Source organism: Macaca thibetana, chromosome 12 (assembly GCF_024542745.1).
Source record: "Macaca thibetana thibetana isolate TM-01 chromosome 12, ASM2454274v1, whole genome shotgun sequence".
NCBI lineage: Eukaryota > Metazoa > Chordata > Mammalia > Primates > Cercopithecidae > Macaca > Macaca thibetana.
The window spans coordinates 79,675,355-79,682,185 of record NC_065589.1 but is presented as its reverse complement, the minus strand read 5'-3'; the positions used below and the strand labels follow the sequence as shown (position 1 = coordinate 79,682,185).

Genomic DNA, 6,831 nt, shown 5'->3' with positions numbered 1-6,831 from the left:
TAACCTGGTGTAGCTTCTACTTCACATTTGCTGCTTCACCTTGCACTTTTATGTTATGAAGATGGCTTACTACCATAAACCTCATGAACAAACCTCTGCTGTCTTCAAATTGTTCTTCTGAATCTTCTTTACCTCTCTTAGCCATCATAGAATTGTAGAGTTAGGACCTTTCTCTGGATTAGGCTCTGACTTAAGGGAATGTTGTGGCTGGTTTAGTCTTCTTCCTAGACCACTCAGACTTTCTTTATATCAGCAATAAGGCTGTTTGTTTTCTTAATTGTGTGTTCACTAGAAGAGAACAGCACTTTTGTTTTTTTCAAGAACTTTTTCTTGGCATTAATGACTCAGCTGTTTGGCACAAGAGGCCTAGCTTTTTGCCTCTCTCAGATTTCTACATACCTTCCTCACTAATCTTAATTATTATTTTATTTTTTATTTTTGGAGACAAAATCTCACTCAGTTGCCCAGGCTGGAATGCAGTGGTCTAATCTCGGTTCATGGCAACCTCTGCCTTCCTGGTTCCAGTGATTCTCATGCCTCAACCTCCCAAGTAGATGGGACTGCAGGCTTGAGCTACCACATCTGGCTAATTTTTGTATTTTTTAGTAGAGAAAGGGTTTTGCCATGTTGGCCAGGCTAGTCTCAAACTCCTGACCTCAAGGGATCTGCCTGCCTCAGCTTCCCAAAGTCCCAAGATTATAGGCCTGAGCCATCACGCCCAGGCTTAATCATTGTTAGCTTTTGAGTTACAGTGAAAAACATGAAACTCTTCCTTCACTTGAATTCTTAGAGGCTTTCGTAGGGTTATTAATTGACCTGATTTCAATGTTGTCATGTCTCAGGGAATAGGGTGGCCTGAGAATAAGGAAAGAGACTGGAGAATGGCCAGCTGGTGGAGCAGTCAGAACACATACAACATTTCTTAATTAAGTTTGTGAACTTATATGAGCACCATTTTTGGTGCCCCAAAATAATGACAGTATTAACATCAAATATCACTGATCACGGATCACCGTAATAGATACAATGGTAATTAGAAATTTTGAAATATTGTGAGGATTACTGAAATATGACACAGAGACATGAAGTGAACACATGATTTTGGAAAAATGGTGCCAATAGAATTTCTGAAGGCTTCCACAAACCTTCAATTTGTTAACAACAACAACAAAAAAGCATTATCTGTAAAGTGCAATAAAGCAAAGTGCAATAAAACAAGGTACACCTGTATAGGTTATGTGTGCTGGCTTTAGAGCCACTACCACTGTCCAAACTGTAGCTTGTGCAGCCTTAATCAAGTTTTTTAACTTCTTTGTTCTATAATATCCTCATCTGTATATTTTGGATTAAAATAAATTAAATAAAGTAATCTTAGCAAACTGCTTACAACAATGCCTGGAAGACTGTAAGTACTCAGTATTCTAGTTGTTCTAGAAGGAGTGGTTTTAAGACTTGCTATATTCCTACAATGTTCTACATATCCCTTCTTGCTTTAGAAGGGATGATTTTAAAACATGGTGTATTCTTGTCAGAGAGCCAGGTACTAAAGCAGGTTTATTGTGAAGCTAATTAGAGTTGAATTTCTCGGTTCTGGACTTTCCAAGACTCATCTACCTTTTCTTATATTTCATTTCCTAAGAGCACACACCAAATTGTATAACTCCGAGCCCGGTAAAACTTAGTTCCACCTCTGGTCAAGTTTGGTGGACCCATTCCACCATTCTACTATATCCATATAGTTATTCATAACTATACTAGGAAAATTTATTTAGCTCAGTTTACCAAGATGACAAAAAGAAGAGTTGAGAATGATTGAATACGGAGAAAAAAGAATCTATTCAGTTTACTGTATACAAAACCTTGAGAGTAACTGTTTTATTCTTATTCTGTAAGAATAATTAATAATAGTTTTAAAATATAGGAATCAGATTGCTTAAGCTCTTGAGTTAGAGACTGCAGTAAGCAATGATCACACTACTGTACTCCAGTCTGGGTGACTAAGCAAGACCCTGTCTCAGGGAAAAAAAAAAAAAAAGAGGAATGGATGACCATACAGGGAAGTTTTGACCATAATAAAGTGTATAAAATGTTATTATTTCAACTGTTGACTCCAGAATTCCTCTAAGGGATACAGGTATCTTTGAGAAAACAGTACAAAATTTTTGGAGTAGTATATGGGACTTCCAGATCCTGGCTGGTTGGCCCTAAACTATGAAAGAAAGAAATTGCTGTCTAGAAATAAAAAGAATGGGAATTCCCGCAAGTAGCCTGCAAAAGAAAGACTGAGGAAGAGGAAGGGAAGAAGAAGAGTAGCTACACATTGTACAAAATGACTGCTTCCAGAGAGCCTTCCAAATTTTCTTTCTGGAGTGATCTCAGCTCACTGAAACCTCAACCTCCTGAACTCAAGTGATCCTCACACCTAAGCATGTAGAGTAGCAGGGACTACAGGCGTGGGCCACCACATCCAGCCAATTATTTTTTTTTAATTTTTTGTAAGGATGGGATTCCACCATGCTGCCCAGGCTGGTCTCAAACTCCTGCGCTCAAGTGCTCCTCCCACCTAGCCCTCCCAAAGTGCTGGGATTACAGGTGTAAGCCACCAGGCCTGACCTCTCCAAATTTTCAATAAAGTGTTTAGAATTCATAAAAGTTGTGGAAGTGAATACTTACTTTTGAATCTGAAGATGCGGTTGAGTTCCTCTGATGAGGAACTGAGTTAGCTTATGAGGATGCATGGCCTATAAACATGTAATCACCAAGGGAATACATACAAATCTCAGGGAGGGTGCCATAGTTTATGTGTTCCCAGAAGCAGACATTGAGACAACAACTGTAGTGCAAGTTGGTTGTTGTTGCTGTTGTTGTTGTTGTTGTTGTTGTTTGAGTAAGAGTCTTGCTCTGTTGCCCAGGCTGGAGTGCAGTGGCGCAATCTTGGCTCACAGCAACCTCCATCTCCCAGGTTCAAGTGATTCTCCTGCCTCAGCCTTGCAAGTAGCTGAGATTACAGGCATGCATCACCACGCCCAGCTAAGTTTTGCATTTTTAGTAGAGCTGGGATTTCGCCATGTTGGGCAGGATGGTCTCGAACTTCTGACCTCAGGTAATCCACCCAGCTCGGCCTCCCAGAGTGCTGGGATTATAGGCATGCGCCACCTGACCCAGCCTATAGTGCAAATTGTTTATTCGGAAGGAGAAAAAAACCACCACTAGGCCAGGGAGGAACTGAGACAAGGAAGAGAAGATAGTCAAAGACATTCATTATTAAGCCATTTACCACTGTGGATGTGGACTTCATCATGTCAGGGAAGGGGAGTCCGTGTAAAACACACTCCTCAGAAGTATTTTCTGAGGAACTGGGGTATGTATATATAATTCTTGTGGGTCATTGTTTGAGGGCTATTCACAGAGGAGATTCTTTGGCACCTCTGACCCCAAGAAATAAGGTAAATATATGCAGGTGCTTGAGGCTGAAATTTGGGTTAGGGAATATGGGAAGGTTACCAACATCATCTCCTCTGTAGAGTTTGGACATCCATTGGCTCTGAAATTAACATGAGTTTCAAGGCAAGTTCAATAGATTTCTGAAGGTCAGAGAAACTCTTACCATCTCCTGAATGGCATGACAGTATTTTATTTTGCTTTAAATTTGTCCTCACAGGGAATTGATTCTTTCTAAGAAAGTCTTTATACAGCGCTGCTTTGGCAACATATATACTAAAATTGGAACAATTCCGAGAATATTAGCATAGCCGTGTGAAAGGATGACATGCAAATTTGTGAAGCATTATATATACATATTTTTACAGGGTGACTATAGTCAATAATCATTTAATTGTACATTTTAAAATAACTTAAAAAGTCTAATTGGATTGTTTGTAACAAGAATAAATGCTTGCGGGTGAATACCCTATCTTTCCTGATGTGATTACATATAGCATGTCTGTATCAAAACATCTCATGTACCTCATAAATATATATACTACTATGTACCTGTAAAAATCAAAAATTAGAAAAAGAGAAGCAAGTCTCCATACAGATAGGACTAGGGAATATGTTACTTGAGAGACTGATCTGTACTTTTCTCCTGAAACCTTCAGATTCTAATGATTCTCTTCCAAATATCCATGTTCTCTGTCCAAAGCGTTTTTGGGGGGCATCTTAGGATGGTTTCTTTGCATAATGCTATTAAACTAGTGTAGAAGCTGTCATGCTTCAACTTTAAGTACATAGTCTTTTAATGGCATTTGATGACATCTAATTTCTCCAAGAATCGCCTTTTTATTTTAATGCTGTTATCTCTGTTTATTCCTCCCAGTCCATAATTTGCTGTACTGGAGAGTTATTCTTCTTGCTTTTGGAAAGAAAGACAAAAAATCCAGATGTAGTCCAAATATAAACTGTTCACAGAATTACATAAATACCATTCCATTCCCAGTATAATACATGTAAGCACATGGACATCTCTCGCTCCAACTCTAATTGCTCCAGAGCTTAGCTGTTTAACCATTTTAAATAGCATTGAATGGTCTCTGTAGGCATCACATTTGATATGTGTAAGTATTCAATACATACTTATAGACTGGTACATAGAAAGGGGAAAGACTATCACTTCACTTATTTTGAAATGATACACAGGTTTAATAGAAATAGAAATGTAAATCAATAATTTGGGGAAATACATATTATTCTTTCAATAATTTCTCTAAAAGTTTTTATTTTTTGTTGTTTTAACTCTAGTATTTCAATTATCTTTTTTTTCCCTCATAGTTTCAATCTGAGTATTGAATTTTCTTTGGCCTGAAAACATTTTAGTTCCTTTCCAAGTTAACAATGACTTCTTTTTCTTCTACCTTTTTAATGTCCACAATAGAGTCTCTAATACGGGGGCCATCCCAGCCTCCATGATTATGAAGACAGCACTGGTTCTCTTCCTTCATAGTTCCACAAGGGTTATCATTCTGCTTTTTCTCTACTTCAGGTGGAAGTGTTTCTTCTGAACCAATTATCTTCCCATCTTTGTCCTCTGAAGAATCAGTTTTCCACTCCCAGCTATTTTCTTTCTTAGGGTAAGTTTTATGTCTGGGTCATTTTGCTTATTTCTCTACCCTCTTAAAACCTGAATTCCTCTGCCTTAGAGAATTCTCAACTTCATGTATTATTTGACATGTTTAAAATTTCTTCGATTCTAAGGGAATTTTGTCTTACTGGTATGTGAGAAGCACAAAACAGGTCATCACTTCAAAAACACAGAAACATATGTTTCCTAAAGAAAGAACCCACAGCTACATTTTGCAGGTACTGTGAAAAACATCTTGTAAGTGAATTATCCAACTACTGTGTTTTATCTTCCCTTATCCACTACTAGGTATAAATTCTGGAAATTATTGAACTCTGAAAACACTTCACGAATGATTATGAAGGAGTTATTCTTAACTTGACCATTTTTGTAATTCATTGGCCATACCCTGATATTCATCTTCCTAACAACACTAAAGATGACTGACTACTTACAAGAAAACTGATTCTTTGTGGAAATAACTTCTAATAACTAAACATTTGTCTCAATAGCTTCAATATTTTGTTAGGAAAAGTTGATAGTTGTCAAAAAAAAATACCTGATGTAGGAGGAAAGTGAAAATGACACTGTCATCTAGAGAACTAGAAGGGAGTGAATGATGGCCTTTGACCTACCCTTGAAAGAGTTGTTCTTGTATAATACAATCATTTAAGAAGAAGGAGCCAGGGTAATTCTATGGGTAAATACAGTCTTTCTTAGCTATGGGTCAGGGGAGTGGGGTTAGCAGGTGTGTGTATGTTATAGGGGGTTGCTTCATTCAGGCTTTTCCCCAAACTCCAGTCCCAGGAAGAGAGAATTCAAAACAAAGCAAAAATTGTTAAGGCTTCACCGGACTATCTATCCACCTCCTCCGACCTAAGAGTAAAATCAAGAAAGCATACACAGCAGCAAATTTGGCAAGGGAAGGCCTTGTCCACGTGCCCTATCCGGGGCTAGCAAGAGTACTTTATTCTTTAGCTTATGCATATGGAACTGCTACGGTTTCTTCAACCCTCTCAGTTGAGGCATTGTAACTGTAATATTGTAGCAGCCTTCCTAGAGTGATGGGATTCAAATCAATCCAGAGAAGCAGTGTTACACCGTGTTATGTTTTGATTGTATCCCCACACCCAAATTTCATTGTCAGTTATAGTTACCATAATCACCATGTATGGTGGGAAGGACCAGGTGCAGAGAATTGAATCATGGGGACTGTTTCCCCCATCCTATTCTCATGACAGTGAGTGAGTTCTCATGAGATCTGATGGTCTTATAAGGGTCTTCCCCCTTCGCTGGGTTCTGATTTCTTCTCCTCTCTATCATCATGTGAAGAAGGACATGTTTGCTTCCCTTTCCGCTATGATTGTAAGTTTCCTGAGGACTCTTCAGCCATGTGAACTGAGTCAATTAAACCTCTTTCCTTTATAAATTACCATGTCTCTGGTATGTCTTTATTAGCAGCATGAGAACAGACTAATATACACCCACTCTGCAGGGAGGTCAGTGCAAAGCAAGCCCGGATAGCCTCGGATTGCACGGGCCACAGAGGGGAAAGTGTTGGTAGTTGTAAGTGTTAAGGCAGTGATTAGGTACTTATCTACCAAAGGACAGAAATTCAACTGTGGGGAATCCAGGCCTCCTAGTGGTTGATACTCAGCTGTGGTTTAGGTAAAACTTCCTAAATACATTACTTTGCTTTGTTCAATGATAACAGATGCACTTATGTTTCTTTTCCCGGCCCTGTCCCCGACCTGCAGCCCTCGGCGTCATTT

General features: G+C 38.7%; 1 non-coding gene across 1 annotated transcript; it reads left to right on the top strand.

Moving 5' to 3' along the window:
* Window positions 1-3,697: 3,697 nt before the first annotated feature.
* On the top strand, window positions 3,698-3,799 carry LOC126933236 (U6 spliceosomal RNA). The gene has a single exon (XR_007718480.1). It is a non-coding gene; the product is annotated as a U6 spliceosomal RNA (small nuclear RNA).
* The last annotated feature ends 3,032 nt before the right edge of the window (window positions 3,800-6,831 follow it).